General features: G+C 42.3%; 10 non-coding genes across 10 annotated transcripts; all 10 read right to left on the reverse strand.

The window, feature by feature from the left end:
* Nucleotides 1–1,960: 1,960 nt before the first annotated feature.
* Nucleotides 1,961–2,032, reverse strand: trnap-ugg (transfer RNA proline (anticodon UGG)). The gene has a single exon. It is a non-coding gene; the product is annotated as a tRNA-Pro (tRNA).
* A 2,748-nt stretch (nt 2,033–4,780) lies between these two features.
* Nucleotides 4,781–4,852, reverse strand: trnap-ugg (transfer RNA proline (anticodon UGG)). The gene has a single exon. It is a non-coding gene; the product is annotated as a tRNA-Pro (tRNA).
* A 1,339-nt stretch (nt 4,853–6,191) lies between these two features.
* Nucleotides 6,192–6,263, reverse strand: trnap-ugg (transfer RNA proline (anticodon UGG)). The gene has a single exon. It is a non-coding gene; the product is annotated as a tRNA-Pro (tRNA).
* A 1,338-nt stretch (nt 6,264–7,601) lies between these two features.
* trnap-ugg (transfer RNA proline (anticodon UGG)) lies at nt 7,602–7,673 on the reverse strand. Its single transcript has one exon. It is a non-coding gene; the product is annotated as a tRNA-Pro (tRNA).
* Nucleotides 7,674–9,011: 1,338 nt separating this feature from the next.
* trnap-ugg (transfer RNA proline (anticodon UGG)) lies at nt 9,012–9,083 on the reverse strand. The gene has a single exon. It is a non-coding gene; the product is annotated as a tRNA-Pro (tRNA).
* Nucleotides 9,084–10,421: 1,338 nt separating this feature from the next.
* trnap-ugg (transfer RNA proline (anticodon UGG)) lies at nt 10,422–10,493 on the reverse strand. The gene has a single exon. It is a non-coding gene; the product is annotated as a tRNA-Pro (tRNA).
* Nucleotides 10,494–11,831: 1,338 nt separating this feature from the next.
* Nucleotides 11,832–11,903, reverse strand: trnap-ugg (transfer RNA proline (anticodon UGG)). The gene has a single exon. It is a non-coding gene; the product is annotated as a tRNA-Pro (tRNA).
* Nucleotides 11,904–13,241: 1,338 nt separating this feature from the next.
* Nucleotides 13,242–13,313, reverse strand: trnap-ugg (transfer RNA proline (anticodon UGG)). The gene has a single exon. It is a non-coding gene; the product is annotated as a tRNA-Pro (tRNA).
* Nucleotides 13,314–14,651: 1,338 nt separating this feature from the next.
* Nucleotides 14,652–14,723, reverse strand: trnap-ugg (transfer RNA proline (anticodon UGG)). Its single transcript has one exon. It is a non-coding gene; the product is annotated as a tRNA-Pro (tRNA).
* Nucleotides 14,724–17,474: 2,751 nt separating this feature from the next.
* Nucleotides 17,475–17,546, reverse strand: trnap-ugg (transfer RNA proline (anticodon UGG)). Its single transcript has one exon. It is a non-coding gene; the product is annotated as a tRNA-Pro (tRNA).
* Between the last annotated feature and the right edge of the window lie 245 nt (nt 17,547–17,791).

Genomic DNA, 17,791 nt, shown 5'->3' on the forward strand with positions numbered 1-17,791 from the left:
GTTTTCCACAAGTGTCACGGGACTAATCTGAAGGTAACAGGTACTGATTAAAATGATAGATTTTTTAACCAGGGACCTCTCCCACCCTAAGCCATAATAGTACAACTATACCAACGATCCGTTTGGTCAAAGAATTTTCACTTTCCACAAAAATGACGGTCAGGATATGAATCGATGTCTCCATGTTGCTTACGAGCTTCACATAGCATTGGTGGTATAGTGGTGAGCATAGCTGCCTTCCAAGCAGTTGACCAGGGTTCAATTCCCAGCCAATGCAGAGCATGAGATATTCACTAGGTTTAGGGGCTGGGTGTCATTTCAAGTGTATTACATTGGAATCAATGTCCTTGTTAGTGGAAGTCAGATTTGCTCTTAGTTTTTGCAGGTTTTCTAAATGAAGTGCGATATTGAGCCAACTAGTGAATATCACAATAGATACGCAGTCCATCGCCTAAACCATTCAGCCACCTCGTCCTGCGCCCAAGAGGTGGCTGTTTGCAACCAGTGGCCAGAGATCTGCCTGTCTGAGCTTGTTAAAAGATCTGCAAAAGGGCTCATCTGGGATTTGAACCCGGGACCTCTCGCACCCAAAGCGAGAATCATACCCCTAGACCAACGAGCCTTAGACAAGAATAAAATTGTTTTGCTTTCTGCGGCAATTACAATGAGGATATCAATTGTTCTTGTCCATGGTGCTTGGATAGATTGAACCTCATGTGAGTGTTTGTGCTATACTTGTGAGCATAGCAGTCTTCCAAACTGTTGACCAGGCTTCAGTTCAAATCTTTTGTATTTCATCTGCTGTGTCTTTCACATTCTGTCTTCTTAAGCCGCGACAGCAAACTGATGATGAGTGTTGACAAATGAATATTGAGCAAAATGAGGTCAATTAATATTTTAAAAGAGAAAATGAAAAAATAAAACTTAAAAAAGAATGGAGCTCATTTATTTTGAGTCGATTGATGCATCAGTACGTGAATCAAAGTAAACGAAGGTAAAAAATACCCATTCAAATCGATCAGTTTTCAACTAGAGAGATTGAAACGCGTCGTATCTGTCTCAAGCCTCCGTAACTGTTTATGTTACAACTCCACATCTGCAATAAATGGTGGTGGAGCTAGAGCGGTGTTTGTCAAACCATGAGACATACCAATAATCGGTATTCTCACAAAAACATCTGTAGCATCTGAACCGTTTGACCTACAACATCGTATGACCACTCCCTGGAAAGGGGAGACCCTCACGAACACGGTGGTGTTCTCAATTTGTCTCTACGTCCCCCACAAGTGTCAGGGGACTCGTCTGAAGTCGGAACCCTCTATGTGCAAACATCTGTTTGTAGAATCCAAAATCTTTGGGCTACAAACTAATGTGACCCCACTTGTCACAATGTTCTCCGTTTTGCCCTACGTTTTCCACAAGTGTCACGGGACTAATCTGAAGGTAACAGGTACTGATTAAAATGATAGATTTTTTAACCAGGGACCTCTCCCACCCTAAGCCATAATAGTACAACTATACCAACGATCCGTTTGGTCAAAGAATTTTCACTTTCCACAAAAATGACGGTCAGGATATGAATCGATGTCTCCATGTTGCTTACGAGCTTCACATAGCATTGGTGGTATAGTGGTGAGCATAGCTGCCTTCCAAGCAGTTGACCAGGGTTCAATTCCCAGCCAATGCAGAGCATGAGATATTCACTAGGTTTAGGGGCTGGGTGTCATTTCAAGTGTATTACATTGGAATCAATGTCCTTGTTAGTGGAAGTCAGATTTGCTCTTAGTTTTTGCAGGTTTTCTAAATGAAGTGCGATATTGAGCCAACTAGTGAATATCACAATAGATACGCAGTCCATCGCCTAAACCATTCAGCCACCTCGTCCTGCGCCCAAGAGGTGGCTGTTTGCAACCAGTGGCCAGAGATCTGCCTGTCTGAGCTTGTTAAAAGATCTGCAAAAGGGCTCATCCGGGATTTGAACCCGGGACCTCTCGCACCCAAAGCGAGAATCATACCCCTAGACCAACGAGCCTTAGACAAGAATAAAATTGTTTTGCTTTCTGCGGCAATTACAATGAGGATATCAATTGTTCTTGTCCATGGTGCTTGGATAGATTGAACCTCATGTGAGTGTTTGTGCTATACTTGTGAGCATAGCAGTCTTCCAAACTGTTGACCAGGCTTCAGTTCAAATCTTTTGTATTTCATCTGCTGTGTCTTTCACATTCTGTCTTCTTAAGCCGCGACAGCAAACTGATGATGAGTGTTGACAAATGAATATTGAGCAAAATGAGGTCAATTAATATTTTAAAAGAGAAAATGAAAAAATAAAACTTAAAAAAGAATGGAGCTCATTTATTTTGAGTCGATTGATGCATCAGTACGTGAATCAAAGTAAACGAACGTAAAAAATACCCATTCAAATCGATCAGTTTTCAACTAGAGAGATTGAAACGCGTCGTATCTGTCTCAAGCCTCCGTAACTGTTTATGTTACAACTCCACATCTGCAATAAATGGTGGTGGAGCTAGAGCGGTGTTTGTCAAACCATGAGACATACCAATAATCGGTATTCTCACAAAAACATCTGTAGCATCTGAACCGTTTGACCTACAACATCGTATGACCACTCCCTGGAAAGGGGAGACCCTCACGAACACGGTGGTGTTCTCAATTTGTCTCTACGTCCCCCACAAGTGTCAGGGGACTCGTCTGAAGTCGGAACCCTCTATGTGCAAACATCTGTTTGTAGAATCCAAAATCTTTGGGCTACAAACTAATGTGACCCCACTTGTCACAATGTTCTCCGTTTTGCCCTACGTTTTCCACAAGTGTCACGGGACTAATCTGAAGGTAACAGGTACTGATTAAAATGATAGATTTTTTAACCAGGGACCTCTCCCACCCTAAGCCATAATAGTACAACTATACCAACGATCCGTTTGGTCAAAGAATTTTCACTTTCCACAAAAATGACGGTCAGGATATGAATCGATGTCTCCATGTTGCTTACGAGCTTCACATAGCATTGGTGGTATAGTGGTGAGCATAGCTGCCTTCCAAGCAGTTGACCAGGGTTCAATTCCCAGCCAATGCAGAGCATGAGATATTCACTAGGTTTAGGGGCTGGGTGTCATTTCAAGTGTATTACATTGGAATCAATGTCCTTGTTAGTGGAAGTCAGATTTGCTCTTAGTTTTTGCAGGTTTTCTAAATGAAGTGCGATATTGAGCCAACTAGTGAATATCACAATAGATACGCAGTCCATCGCCTAAACCATTCAGCCACCTCGTCCTGCGCCCAAGAGGTGGCTGTTTGCAACCAGTGGCCAGAGATCTGCCTGTCTGAGCTTGTTAAAAGATCTGCAAAAGGGCTCATCTGGGATTTGAACCCGGGACCTCTCGCACCCAAAGCGAGAATCATACCCCTAGACCAACGAGCCTTAGACAAGAATAAAATTGTTTTGCTTTCTGCGGCAATTACAATGAGGATATCAATTGTTCTTGTCCATGGTGCTTGGATAGATTGAACCTCATGTGAGTGTTTGTGCTATACTTGTGAGCATAGCAGTCTTCCAAACTGTTGACCAGGCTTCAGTTCAAATCTTTTGTATTTCATCTGCTGTGTCTTTCACATTCTGTCTTCTTAAGCCGCGACAGCAAACTGATGATGAGTGTTGACAAATGAATATTGAGCAAAATGAGGTCAATTAATATTTTAAAAGAGAAAATGAAAAAATAAAACTTAAAAAAGAATGGAGCTCATTTATTTTGAGTCGATTGATGCATCAGTACGTGAATCAAAGTAAACGAAGGTAAAAAATACCCATTCAAATCGATCAGTTTTCAACTAGAGAGATTGAAACGCGTCGTATCTGTCTCAAGCCTCCGTAACTGTTTATGTTACAACTCCACATCTGCAATAAATGGTGGTGGAGCTAGAGCGGTGTTTGTCAAACCATGAGACATACCAATAATCGGTATTCTCACAAAAACATCTGTAGCATCTGAACCGTTTGACCTACAACATCGTATGACCACTCCCTGGAAAGGGGAGACCCTCACGAACACGGTGGTGTTCTCAATTTGTCTCTACGTCCCCCACAAGTGTCAGGGGACTCGTCTGAAGTCGGAACCCTCTATGTGCAAACATCTGTTTGTAGAATCCAAAATCTTTGGGCTACAAACTAATGTGACCCCACTTGTCACAATGTTCTCCGTTTTGCCCTACGTTTTCCACAAGTGTCACGGGACTAATCTGAAGGTAACAGGTACTGATTAAAATGATAGATTTTTTAACCAGGGACCTCTCCCACCCTAAGCCATAATAGTACAACTATACCAACGATCCGTTTGGTCAAAGAATTTTCACTTTCCACAAAAATGACGGTCAGGATATGAATCGATGTCTCCATGTTGCTTACGAGCTTCACATAGCATTGGTGGTATAGTGGTGAGCATAGCTGCCTTCCAAGCAGTTGACCAGGGTTCAATTCCCAGCCAATGCAGAGCATGAGATATTCACTAGGTTTAGGGGCTGGGTGTCATTTCAAGTGTATTACATTGGAATCAATGTCCTTGTTAGTGGAAGTCAGATTTGCTCTTAGTTTTTGCAGGTTTTCTAAATGAAGTGCGATATTGAGCCAACTAGTGAATATCACAATAGATACGCAGTCCATCGCCTAAACCATTCAGCCACCTCGTCCTGCGCCCAAGAGGTGGCTGTTTGCAACCAGTGGCCAGAGATCTGCCTGTCTGAGCTTGTTAAAAGATCTGCAAAAGGGCTCATCCGGGATTTGAACCCGGGACCTCTCGCACCCAAAGCGAGAATCATACCCCTAGACCAACGAGCCTTAGACAAGAATAAAATTGTTTTGCTTTCTGCGGCAATTACAATGAGGATATCAATTGTTCTTGTCCATGGTGCTTGGATAGATTGAACCTCATGTGAGTGTTTGTGCTATACTTGTGAGCATAGCAGTCTTCCAAACTGTTGACCAGGCTTCAGTTCAAATCTTTTGTATTTCATCTGCTGTGTCTTTCACATTCTGTCTTCTTAAGCCGCGACAGCAAACTGATGATGAGTGTTGACAAATGAATATTGAGCAAAATGAGGTCAATTAATATTTTAAAAGAGAAAATGAAAAAATAAAACTTAAAAAAGAATGGAGCTCATTTATTTTGAGTCGATTGATGCATCAGTACGTGAATCAAAGTAAACGAACGTAAAAAATACCCATTCAAATCGATCAGTTTTCAACTAGAGAGATTGAAACGCGTCGTATCTGTCTCAAGCCTCCGTAACTGTTTATGTTACAACTCCACATCTGCAATAAATGGTGGTGGAGCTAGAGCGGTGTTTGTCAAACCATGAGACATACCAATAATCGGTATTCTCACAAAAACATCTGTAGCATCTGAACCGTTTGACCTACAACATCGTATGACCACTCCCTGGAAAGGGGAGACCCTCACGAACACGGTGGTGTTCTCAATTTGTCTCTACGTCCCCCACAAGTGTCAGGGGACTCGTCTGAAGTCGGAACCCTCTATGTGCAAACATCTGTTTGTAGAATCCAAAATCTTTGGGCTACAAACTAATGTTGACCCCACTTGTCACAATGTTCTCCGTTTTGCCCTACGTTTTCCACAAGTGTCACGGGACTAATCTGAAGGTAACAGGTACTGATTAAAATGATAGATTTTTTAACCAGGGACCTCTCCCACCCTAAGCCATAATAGTACAACTATACCAACGATCCGTTTGGTCAAAGAATTTTCACTTTCCACAAAAATGACGGTCAGGATATGAATCGATGTCTCCATGTTGCTTACGAGCTTCACATAGCATTGGTGGTATAGTGGTGAGCATAGCTGCCTTCCAAGCAGTTGACCAGGGTTCAATTCCCAGCCAATGCAGAGCATGAGATATTCACTAGGTTTAGGGGCTGGGTGTCATTTCAAGTGTATTACATTGGAATCAATGTCCTTGTTAGTGGAAGTCAGATTTGCTCTTAGTTTTTGCAGGTTTTCTAAATGAAGTGCGATATTGAGCCAACTAGTGAATATCACAATAGATACGCAGTCCATCGCCTAAACCATTCAGCCACCTCGTCCTGCGCCCAAGAGGTGGCTGTTTGCAACCAGTGGCCAGAGATCTGCCTGTCTGAGCTTGTTAAAAGATCTGCAAAAGGGCTCATCCGGGATTTGAACCCGGGACCTCTCGCACCCAAAGCGAGAATCATACCCCTAGACCAACGAGCCTTAGACAAGAATAAAATTGTTTTGCTTTCTGCGGCAATTACAATGAGGATATCAATTGTTCTTGTCCATGGTGCTTGGATAGATTGAACCTCATGTGAGTGTTTGTGCTATACTTGTGAGCATAGCAGTCTTCCAAACTGTTGACCAGGCTTCAGTTCAAATCTTTTGTATTTCATCTGCTGTGTCTTTCACATTCTGTCTTCTTAAGCCGCGACAGCAAACTGATGATGAGTGTTGACAAATGAATATTGAGCAAAATGAGGTCAATTAATATTTTAAAAGAGAAAATGAAAAAATAAAACTTAAAAAAGAATGGAGCTCATTTATTTTGAGTCGATTGATGCATCAGTACGTGAATCAAAGTAAACGAACGTAAAAAATACCCATTCAAATCGATCAGTTTTCAACTAGAGAGATTGAAACGCGTCGTATCTGTCTCAAGCCTCCGTAACTGTTTATGTTACAACTCCACATCTGCAATAAATGGTGGTGGAGCTAGAGCGGTGTTTGTCAAACCATGAGACATACCAATAATCGGTATTCTCACAAAAACATCTGTAGCATCTGAACCGTTTGACCTACAACATCGTATGACCACTCCCTGGAAAGGGGAGACCCTCACGAACACGGTGGTGTTCTCAATTTGTCTCTACGTCCCCCACAAGTGTCAGGGGACTCGTCTGAAGTCGGAACCCTCTATGTGCAAACATCTGTTTGTAGAATCCAAAATCTTTGGGCTACAAACTAATGTGACCCCACTTGTCACAATGTTCTCCGTTTTGCCCTACGTTTTCCACAAGTGTCACGGGACTAATCTGAAGGTAACAGGTACTGATTAAAATGATAGATTTTTTAACCAGGGACCTCTCCCACCCTAAGCCATAATAGTACAACTATACCAACGATCCGTTTGGTCAAAGAATTTTCACTTTCCACAAAAATGACGGTCAGGATATGAATCGATGTCTCCATGTTGCTTACGAGCTTCACATAGCATTCGTGGTATAGTGGTGAGCATAGCTGCCTTCCAAGCAGTTGACCAGGGTTCAATTCCCAGCCAATGCAGAGCATGAGATATTCACTAGGTTTAGGGGCTGGGTGTCATTTCAAGTGTATTACATTGGAATCAATGTCCTTTTTAGTGGAAGTCAGATTTGCTCTTAGTTTTTGCAGGTTTTCTAAATGAAGTGCGATATTGAGCCAACTAGTGAATATCACAATAGATACGCAGTCCATCGCCTAAACCATTCAGCCACCTCGTCCTGCGCCCAAGAGGTGGCTGTTTGCAACCAGTGGCCAGAGATCTGCCTGTCTGAGCTTGTTAAAAGATCTGCAAAAGGGCTCATCCGGGATTTGAACCCGGGACCTCTCGCACCCAAAGCGAGAATCATACCCCTAGACCAACGAGCCTTAGACAAGAATAACATTGTTTTGCTTTCTGCGGCAATTACAATGAGGATATCAATTGTTCTTGTCCATGGTGCTTGGATAGATTGAACCTCATGTGAGTGTTTGTGCTATACTTGTGAGCATAGCAGTCTTCCAAACTGTTGACCAGGCTTCAGTTCAAATCTTTTGTATTTCATCTGCTGTGTCTTTCACATTCTGTCTTCTTAAGCCGCGACAGCAAACTGATGATGAGTGTTGACAAATGAATATTGAGCAAAATGAGGTCAATTAATATTTTAAAAGAGAAAATGAAAAAATAAAACTTAAAAAAGAATGGAGCTCATTTATTTTGAGTCGATTGATGCATCAGTACGTGAATCAAAGTAAACGAACGTAAAAAATACCCATTCAAATCGATCAGTTTTCAACTAGAGAGATTGAAACGCGTCGTATCTGTCTCAAGCCTCCGTAACTGTTTATGTTACAACTCCACATCTGCAATAAATGGTGGTGGAGCTAGAGCGGTGTTTGTCAAACCATGAGACATACCAATAATCGGTATTCTCACAAAAACATCTGTAGCATCTGAACCGTTTGACCTACAACATCGTATGACCACTCCCTGGAAAGGGGAGACCCTCACGAACACGGTGGTGTTCTCAATTTGTCTCTACGTCCCCCACAAGTGTCAGGGGACTCGTCTGAAGTCGGAACCCTCTATGTGCAAACATCTGTTTGTAGAATCCAAAATCTTTGGGCTACAAACTAATGTGACCCCACTTGTCACAATGTTCTCCGTTTTGCCCTACGTTTTCCACAAGTGTCACGGGACTAATCTGAAGGTAACAGGTACTGATTAAAATGATAGATTTTTTAACCAGGGACCTCTCCCACCCTAAGCCATAATAGTACAACTATACCAACGATCCGTTTGGTCAAAGAATTTTCACTTTCCACAAAAATGACGGTCAGGATATGAATCGATGTCTCCATGTTGCTTACGAGCTTCACATAGCATTGGTGGTATAGTGGTGAGCATAGCTGCCTTCCAAGCAGTTGACCAGGGTTCATTTCCCAGCCAATGCAGAGCATGAGATATTCACTAGGTTTAGGGGCTGGGTGTCATTTCAAGTGTATTACATTGGAATCAATGTCCTTGTTAGTGGAAGTCAGATTTGCTCTTAGTTTTTGCAGGTTTTCTAAATGAAGTGCGATATTGAGCCAACTAGTGAATATCACAATAGATACGCAGTCCATCGCCTAAACCATTCAGCCACCTCGTCCTGCGCCCAAGAGGTGGCTGTTTGCAAACAGTGGCCAGAGATCTGCCTGTCTGAGCTTGTTAAAAGATCTGCAAAAGGGCTCATCCGGGATTTGAACCCGGGACCTCTCGCACCCAAAGCGAGAATCATACCCCTAGACCAACGAGCCTTAGACAAGAATAAAATTGTTTTGCTTTCTGCGGCAATTACAATGAGGATATCAATTGTTCTTGTCCATGGTGCTTGGATAGATTGAACCTCATGTGAGTGTTTGTGCTATACTTGTGAGCATAGCAGTCTTCCAAACTGTTGACCAGGCTTCAGTTCAAATCTTTTGTATTTCATCTGCTGTGTCTTTCACATTCTGTCTTCTTAAGCCGCGACAGCAAACTGATGATGAGTGTTGACAAATGAATATTGAGCAAAATGAGGTCAATTAATATTTTAAAAGAGAAAATGAAAAAATAAAACTTAAAAAAGAATGGAGCTCATTTATTTTGAGTCGATTGATGCATCAGTACGTGAATCAAAGTAAACGAAGGTAAAAAATACCCATTCAAATCGATCAGTTTTCAACTAGAGAGATTGAAACGCGTCGTATCTGTCTCAAGCCTCCGTAACTGTTTATGTTACAACTCCACATCTGCAATAAATGGTGGTGGAGCTAGAGCGGTGTTTGTCAAACCATGAGACATACCAATAATCGGTATTCTCACAAAAACATCTGTAGCATCTGAACCGTTTGACCTACAACATCGTATGACCACTCCCTGGAAAGGGGAGACCCTCACGAACACGGTGGTGTTCTCAATTTGTCTCTACGTCCCCCACAAGTGTCAGGGGACTCGTCTGAAGTCGGAACCCTCTATGTGCAAACATCTGTTTGTAGAATCCAAAATCTTTGGGCTACAAACTAATGTGACCCCACTTGTCACAATGTTCTCCGTTTTGCCCTACGTTTTCCACAAGTGTCACGGGACTAATCTGAAGGTAACAGGTACTGATTAAAATGATAGATTTTTTAACCAGGGACCTCTCCCACCCTAAGCCATAATAGTACAACTATACCAACGATCCGTTTGGTCAAAGAATTTTCACTTTCCACAAAAATGACGGTCAGGATATGAATCGATGTCTCCATGTTGCTTACGAGCTTCACATAGCATTGGTGGTATAGTGGTGAGCATAGCTGCCTTCCAAGCAGTTTACCAGGGTTCAATTCCCAGCCAATGCAGAGCATGAGATATTCACTAGGTTTAGGGGCTGGGTGTCATTTCAAGTGTATTACATTGGAATCAATGTCCTTGTTAGTGGAAGTCAGATTTGCTCTTAGTTTTTGCAGGTTTTCTAAATGAAGTGCGATATTGAGCCAACTAGTGAATATCACAATAGATACGCAGTCCATCGCCTAAACCATTCAGCCACCTCGTCCTGCGCCCAAGAGGTGGCTGTTTGCAAACAGTGGCCAGAGATCTGCCTGTCTGAGCTTGTTAAAAGATCTGCAAAAGGGCTCATCCGGGATTTGAACCCGGGACCTCTCGCACCCAAAGCGAGAATCATACCCCTAGACCAACGAGCCTTAGACAAGAATAAAATTGTTTTGCTTTCTGCGGCAATTACAATGAGGATATCAATTGTTCTTGTCCATGGTGCTTGGATAGATTGAACCTCATGTGAGTGTTTGTGCTATACTTGTGAGCATAGCAGTCTTCCAAACTGTTGACCAGGCTTCAGTTCAAATCTTTTGTATTTCATCTGCTGTGTCTTTCACATTCTGTCTTCTTAAGCCGCGACAGCAAACTGATGATGAGTGTTGACAAATGAATATTGAGCAAAATGAGGTCAATTAATATTTTAAAAGAGAAAATGAAAAAATAAAACTTAAAAAAGAATGGAGCTCATTTATTTTGAGTCGATTGATGCATCAGTACGTGAATCAAAGTAAACGAAGGTAAAAAATACCCATTCAAATCGATCAGTTTTCAACTAGAGAGATTGAAACGCGTCGTATCTGTCTCAAGCCTCCGTAACTGTTTATGTTACAACTCCACATCTGCAATAAATGGTGGTGGAGCTAGAGCGGTGTTTGTCAAACCATGAGACATACCAATAATCGGTATTCTCACAAAAACATCTGTAGCATCTGAACCGTTTGACCTACAACATCGTATGACCACTCCCTGGAAAGGGGAGACCCTCACGAACACGGTGGTGTTCTCAATTTGTCTCTACGTCCCCCACAAGTGTCAGGGGACTCGTCTGAAGTCGGAACCCTCTATGTGCAAACATCTGTTTGTAGAATCCAAAATCTTTGGGCTACAAACTAATGTGACCCCACTTGTCACAATGTTCTCCGTTTTGCCCTACGTTTTCCACAAGTGTCACGGGACTAATCTGAAGGTAACAGGTACTGATTAAAATGATAGATTTTTTAACCAGGGACCTCTCCCACCCTAAGCCATAATAGTACAACTATACCAACGATCCGTTTGGTCAAAGAATTTTCACTTTCCACAAAAATGACGGTCAGGATATGAATCGATGTCTCCATGTTGCTTACGAGCTTCACATAGCATTGGTGGTATAGTGGTGAGCATAGCTGCCTTCCAAGCAGTTTACCAGGGTTCAATTCCCAGCCAATGCAGAGCATGAGATATTCACTAGGTTTAGGGGCTGGGTGTCATTTCAAGTGTATTACATTGGAATCAATGTCCTTGTTAGTGGAAGTCAGATTTGCTCTTAGTTTTTGCAGGTTTTCTAAATGAAGTGCGATATTGAGCCAACTAGTGAATATCACAATAGATACGCAGTCCATCGCCTAAACCATTCAGCCACCTCGTCCTGCGCCCAAGAGGTGGCTGTTTGCAAACAGTGGCCAGAGATCTGCCTGTCTGAGCTTGTTAAAAGATCTGCAAAAGGGCTCATCCGGGATTTGAACCCGGGACCTCTCGCACCCAAAGCGAGAATCATACCCCTAGACCAACGAGCCTTAGAGAAGAATAAAATTGTTTTGCTTTCTGCGGCAATTACAATGAGGATATCAATTGTTCTTGTCCATGGTGCTTGGATAGATTGAACCTCATGTGAGTGTTTGTGCTATACTTGTGAGCATAGCAGTCTTCCAAACTGTTGACCAGGCTTCAGTTCAAATCTTTTGTATTTCATCTGCTGTGTCTTTCACATTCTGTCTTCTTAAGCCGCGACAGCAAACTGATGATGAGTGTTGACAAATGAATATTGAGCAAAATGAGGTCAATTAATATTTTAAAAGAGAAAATGAAAAAATAAAACTTAAAAAAGAATGGAGCTCATTTATTTTGAGTCGATTGATGCATCAGTACGTGAATCAAAGTAAACGAACGTAAAAAATACCCATTCAAATCGATCAGTTTTCAACTAGAGAGATTGAAACGCGTCGTATCTGTCTCAAGCCTCCGTAACTGTTTATGTTACAACTCCACATCTGCAATAAATGGTGGTGGAGCTAGAGCGGTGTTTGTCAAACCATGAGACATACCAATAATCGGTATTCTCACAAAAACATCTGTAGCATCTGAACCGTTTGACCTACAACATCGTATGACCACTCCCTGGAAAGGGGAGACCCTCACGAACACGGTGGTGTTCTCAATTTGTCTCTACGTCCCCCACAAGTGTCAGGGGACTCGTCTGAAGTCGGAACCCTCTATGTGCAAACATCTGTTTGTAGAATCCAAAATCTTTGGGCTACAAACTAATGTGACCCCACTTGTCACAATGTTCTCCGTTTTGCCCTACGTTTTCCACAAGTGTCACGGGACTAATCTGAAGGTAACAGGTACTGATTAAAATGATAGATTTTTTAACCAGGGACCTCTCCCACCCTAAGCCATAATAGTACAACTATACCAACGATCCGTTTGGTCAAAGAATTTTCACTTTCCACAAAAATGACGGTCAGGATATGAATCGATGTCTCCATGTTGCTTACGAGCTTCACATAGCATTGGTGGTATAGTGGTGAGCATAGCTGCCTTCCAAGCAGTTGACCAGGGTTCAATTCCCAGCCAATGCAGAGCATGAGATATTCACTAGGTTTAGGGGCTGGGTGTCATTTCAAGTGTATTACATTGGAATCAATGTCCTTGTTAGTGGAAGTCAGATTTGCTCTTAGTTTTTGCAGGTTTTCTAAATGAAGTGCGATATTGAGCCAACTAGTGAATATCACAATAGATACGCAGTCCATCGCCTAAACCATTCAGCCACCTCGTCCTGCGCCCAAGAGGTGGCTGTTTGCAACCAGTGGCCAGAGATCTGCCTGTCTGAGCTTGTTAAAAGATCTGCAAAAGAGCTCATCCGGGATTTGAACCCGGGACCTCTCGCACCCAAAGCGAGAATCATACCCCTAGACCAACGAGCCTTAGACAAGAATAAAATTGTTTTGCTTTCTGCGGCAATTACAATGAGGATATCAATTGTTCTTGTCCATGGTGCTTGGATAGATTGAACCTCATGTGAGTGTTTGTGCTATACTTGTGAGCATAGCAGTCTTCCAAACTGTTGACCAGGCTTCAGTTCAAATCTTTTGTATTTCATCTGCTGTGTCTTTCACATTCTGTCTTCTTAAGCCGCGACAGCAAACTGATGATGAGTGTTGACAAATGAATATTGAGCAAAATGAGGTCAATTAATATTTTAAAAGAGAAAATGAAAAAATAAAACTTAAAAAAGAATGGAGCTCATTTATTTTGAGTCGATTGATGCATCAGTACGTGAATCAAAGTAAACGAACGTAAAAAATACCCATTCAAATCGATCAGTTTTCAACTAGAGAGATTGAAACGCGTCGTATCTGTCTCAAGCCTCCGTAACTGTTTATGTTACAACTCCACATCTGCAATAAATGGTGGTGGAGCTAGAGCGGTGTTTGTCAAACCATGAGACATACCAATAATCGGTATTCTCACAAAAACATCTGTAGCATCTGAACCGTTTGACCTACAACATCGTATGACCACTCCCTGGAAAGGGGAGACCCTCACGAACACGGTGGTGTTCTCAATTTGTCTCTACGTCCCCCACAAGTGTCAGGGGACTCGTCTGAAGTCGGAACCCTCTATGTGCAAACATCTGTTTGTAGAATCCAAAATCTTTGGGCTACAAACTAATGTGACCCCACTTGTCACAATGTTCTCCGTTTTGCCCTACGTTTTCCACAAGTGTCACGGGACTAATCTGAAGGTAACAGGTACTGATTAAAATGATAGATTTTTTAACCAGGGACCTCTCCCACCCTAAGCCATAATAGTACAACTATACCAACGATCCGTTTGGTCAAAGAATTTTCACTTTCCACAAAAATGACGGTCAGGATATGAATCGATGTCTCCATGTTGCTTACGAGCTTCACATAGCATTGGTGGTATAGTGGTGAGCATAGCTGCCTTCCAAGCAGTTGACCAGGGTTCAATTCCCAGCCAATGCAGAGCATGAGATATTCACTAGGTTTAGGGGCTGGGTGTCATTTCAAGTGTATTACATTGGAATCAATGTCCTTGTTAGTGGAAGTCAGATTTGCTCTTAGTTTTTGCAGGTTTTCTAAATGAAGTGCGATATTGAGCCAACTAGTGAATATCACAATAGATACGCAGTCCATCGCCTAAACCATTCAGCCACCTCGTCCTGCGCCCAAGAGGTGGCTGTTTGCAACCAGTGGCCAGAGATCTGCCTGTCTGAGCTTGTTAAAAGATCTGCAAAAGAGCTCATCCGGGATTTGAACCCGGGACCTCTCGCACCCAAAGCGAGAATCATACCCCTAGACCAACGAGCCTTAGACAAGAATAAAATTGTTTTGCTTTCTGCGGCAATTACAATGAGGATATCAATTGTTCTTGTCCATGGTGCTTGGATAGATTGAACCTCATGTGAGTGTTTGTGCTATACTTGTGAGCATAGCAGTCTTCCAAACTGTTGACCAGGCTTCAGTTCAAATCTTTTGTATTTCATCTGCTGTGTCTTTCACATTCTGTCTTCTTAAGCCGCGACAGCAAACTGATGATGAGTGTTGACAAATGAATATTGAGCAAAATGAGGTCAATTAATATTTTAAAAGAGAAAATGAAAAAATAAAACTTAAAAAAGAATGGAGCTCATTTATTTTGAGTCGATTGATGCATCAGTACGTGAATCAAAGTAAACGAACGTAAAAAATACCCATTCAAATCGATCAGTTTTCAACTAGAGAGATTGAAACGCGTCGTATCTGTCTCAAGCCTCCGTAACTGTTTATGTTACAACTCCACATCTGCAATAAATGGTGGTGGAGCTAGAGCGGTGTTTGTCAAACCATGAGACATACCAATAATCGGTATTCTCACAAAAACATCTGTAGCATCTGAACCGTTTGACCTACAACATCGTATGACCACTCCCTGGAAAGGGGAGACCCTCACGAACACGGTGGTGTTCTCAATTTGTCTCTACGTCCCCCACAAGTGTCAGGGGACTCGTCTGAAGTCGGAACCCTCTATGTGCAAACATCTGTTTGTAGAATCCAAAATCTTTGGGCTACAAACTAATGTGACCCCACTTGTCACAATGTTCTCCGTTTTGCCCTACGTTTTCCACAAGTGTCACGGGACTAATCTGAAGGTAACAGGTACTGATTAAAATGATAGATTTTTTAACCAGGGACCTCTCCCACCCTAAGCCATAATAGTACAACTATACCAACGATCCGTTTGGTCAAAGAATTTTCACTTTCCACAAAAATGACGGTCAGGATATGAATCGATGTCTCCATGTTGCTTACGAGCTTCACATAGCATTGGTGGTATAGTGGTGAGCATAGCTGCCTTCCAAGCAGTTGACCAGGGTTCAATTCCCAGCCAATGCAGAGCATGAGATATTCACTAGGTTTAGGGGCTGGGTGTCATTTCAAGTGTATTACATTGGAATCAATGTCCTTGTTAGTGGAAGTCAGATTTGCTCTTAGTTTTTGCAGGTTTTCTAAATGAAGTGCGATATTGAGCCAACTAGTGAATATCACAATATCACAAACGCAGTCCATCGCCTAAACCATTCAGCCACCTCGTCCTGCGCCCAAGAGGTGGCTGTTTGCAACCAGTGGCCAGAGATCTGCCTGTCTGAGCTTGTTAAAAGATCTGCAAAAGGGCTCATCTGGGATTTGAACCCGGGACCTCTCGCACCCAAAGCGAGAATCATACCCCTAGACCAACGAGCCTTAGACAAGAATAAAATTGTTTTGCTTTCTGCGGCAATTACAATGAGGATATCAATTGTTCTTGTCCATGGTGCTTGGATAGATTGAACCTCATGTGAGTGTTTGTGCTATACTTGTGAGCATAGCAGTCTTCCAAACTGTTGACCAGGCTTCAGTTCAAATCTTTTGTATTTCATCTGCTGTGTCTTTCACATTCTGTCTTCTTAAGCCGCGACAGCAAACTGATGATGAGTGTTGACAAATGAATATTGAGCAAAATGAGGTCAATTAATATTTTAAAAGAGAAAATGAAAAAATAAAACTTAAAAAAGAATGGAGCTCATTTATTTTGAGTCGATTGATGCATCAGTACGTGAATCAAAGTAAACGAAGGTAAAAAATACCCATTCAAATCGATCAGTTTTCAACTAGAGAGATTGAAACGCGTCGTATCTGTCTCAAGCCTCCGTAACTGTTTATGTTACAACTCCACATCTGCAATAAATGGTGGTGGAGCTAGAGCGGTGTTTGTCAAACCATGAGACATACCAATAATCGGTATTCTCACAAAAACATCTGTAGCATCTGAACCGTTTGACCTACAACATCGTATGACCACTCCCTGGAAAGGGGAGACCCTCACGAACACGGTGGTGTTCTCAATTTGTCTCTACGTCCCCCACAAGTGTCAGGGGACTCGTCTGAAGTCGGAACCCTCTATGTGCAAACATCTGTTTGTAGAATCCAAAATCTTTGGGCTACAAACTAATGTGACCCCACTTGTCACAATGTTCTCCGTTTTGCCCTACGTTTTCCACAAGTGTCACGGGACTAATCTGAAGGTAACAGGTACTGATTAAAATGATAGATTTTTTAACCAGGGACCTCTCCCACCCTAAGCCATAATAGTACAACTATACCAACGATCCGTTTGGTCAAAGAATTTTCACTTTCCACAAAAATGACGGTCAGGATATGAATCGATGTCTCCATGTTGCTTACGAGCTTCACATAGCATTGGTGGTATAGTGGTGAGCATAGCTGCCTTCCAAGCAGTTGACCAGGGTTCAATTCCCAGCCAATGCAGAGCATGAGATATTCACTAGGTTTAGGGGCTGGGTGTCATTTCAAGTGTATTACATTGGAATCAATGTCCTTGTTAGTGGAAGTCAGATTTGCTCTTAGTTTTTGCAGGTTTTCTAAATGAAGTGCGATATTGAGCCAACTAGTGAATATCACAATAGATACGCAGTCCATCGCCTAAACCATTCAGCCACCTCGTCCTGCGCCCAAGAGGTGGCTGTTTGCAACCAGTGGCCAGAGATCTGCCTGTCTGAGCTTGTTAAAAGATCTGCAAAAGGGCTCATCCGGGATTTGAACCCGGGACCTCTCGCACCCAAAGCGAGAATCATACCCCTAGACCAACGAGCCTTAGACAAGAATAAAATTGTTTTGCTTTCTGCGGCAATTACAATGAGGATATCAATTGTTCTTGTCCATGGTGCTTGGATAGATTGAACCTCATGTGAGTGTTTGTGCTATACTTGTGAGCATAGCAGTCTTCCAAACTGTTGACCAGGCTTCAGTTCAAATCTTTTGTATTTCATCTGCTGTGTCTTTCACATTCTGTCTTCTTAAGCCGCGACAGCAAACTGATGATGAGTGTTGACAAATGA

This window comes from Salmo salar, unplaced genomic scaffold (assembly GCF_965601325.2).
Source record: "Salmo salar unplaced genomic scaffold, fSalSal1 ptg000588l, whole genome shotgun sequence".
Taxonomy (NCBI): domain Eukaryota; kingdom Metazoa; phylum Chordata; class Actinopteri; order Salmoniformes; family Salmonidae; genus Salmo; species Salmo salar.